Raw genomic sequence first — 1502 nt, 5'->3', positions numbered from 1 at the left:
GGAGATGGTGGCCAAAGGATACAAAGTTTCAATGATGTAGGATGAATGATTTCTAGCGATCTAATGTACAGCATGGGGACTATAGTTAACACATATGTAGATATTTGAAATTTGCTGAAAAGTTAGATCTTGAGTATTCTCACCGTAAAAAAATGTAACTATGTGAAGAGATAGATATTTTAATTAGCTTGACTGTAATAATCAGTTTACTGTTTATTTATATCAAAACATCACACTGTACACATTTTAAACACACACAATTTTAAGTTAAAAACATAAATGCTATGTTTTTACCACAATACAAAAAAAAAGGGATAAAAACAGAGGAAATTTTTTGTGGGTGAAATTCAGAGAAGGGACAGAGTTCTCCTGCAGTTCTAGAAATTATTGAAAAATGGAGAAGATACAAATCAAGATTATCTAAATGTCCAAAGTTCAAACATGAGGGGTACATATGATAATTTAATACATTCACGTAATTTGTAAAGGTCAAGTCATTGTAATTGGGATATACATGACCTTAAATATTTGTCTTTATGCTGGAAAGATTTGATATATGCATATATATCTAAAAGAATTGAAAGCAGGGTCTGGAAGAGATATTTGCACACTCATTTTCATAGCAATTTTATTCACAATACCCAATGAGATTTGAGGTATTCTTCTAGCTATTTTGAAATATACAATAGATTGGATAGTTACCCTACTGACCTATCAAACACAAGGTCTTATTTCTTTTATCAAACTGTATATTTGTACCCTTTAATCAACCTCTCTTTGTAAACACTATTTAATGATTTAGTCTCTTTGTAAACACCATTTAATGATTGATTGCCCAATACTAGAGGGTAAGAATCATCATATGTTGCATAACAATTTCTTTATTGTTTTTATTTTATTTAAATAATGCACTGTTGGACTTTTTAGAAAAAAAAATACAACATTGGACTTTTTGCTGGCCTCCAGCCACCACCAATCTACACTATGTCTTCTTATGCTTCCCTCTTTAAATTGGTTGCTAGAAAGCTTAGGGTCATATTTGTGGTTCACTTAAGGGTATTCCTTCTGTGTTTTAACTTCTTCATATTAATTTTATTTTTTTCTACCCATTTCCTTTTTGTCTTAATTCTTTTCAAATGTTAATTAAATATTGTGTGAATCACATACATTCTCAAAGCAAATTTTAAAATAATTACAAAAGCATTAAATATAAAGTATATATAATTAGATATGCACTTACATATAATCAAATAAATATTATTTAAGTCAAAACAATGAGATATTTTTCAGCTACCAAATTATCAACAGTTAAAAATTATTCAATGTTATAATGAATACAGTGCATGGCACTATTATATGTTCTTTTTTTTAAATTTTTTTAAATTTATTTTTATTTTTATTTTTTCCCATTTATTTATTTTATTGCATTTTAGGTTTTGGGGTACATGTGAAGAACATGCAAAATTGTTGCATAGGAACACACGTGGCAGTGTGATTTGCTG

The sequence above is a fragment of the Cebus imitator genome, unplaced genomic scaffold (assembly GCF_001604975.1).
Source record: "Cebus imitator isolate Cc_AM_T3 unplaced genomic scaffold, Cebus_imitator-1.0 Scaffold838, whole genome shotgun sequence".
NCBI lineage: Eukaryota > Metazoa > Chordata > Mammalia > Primates > Cebidae > Cebus > Cebus imitator.
The sequence above is the reverse complement of the archived record's forward strand: the minus strand, read 5'-3'. Positions refer to the sequence as shown.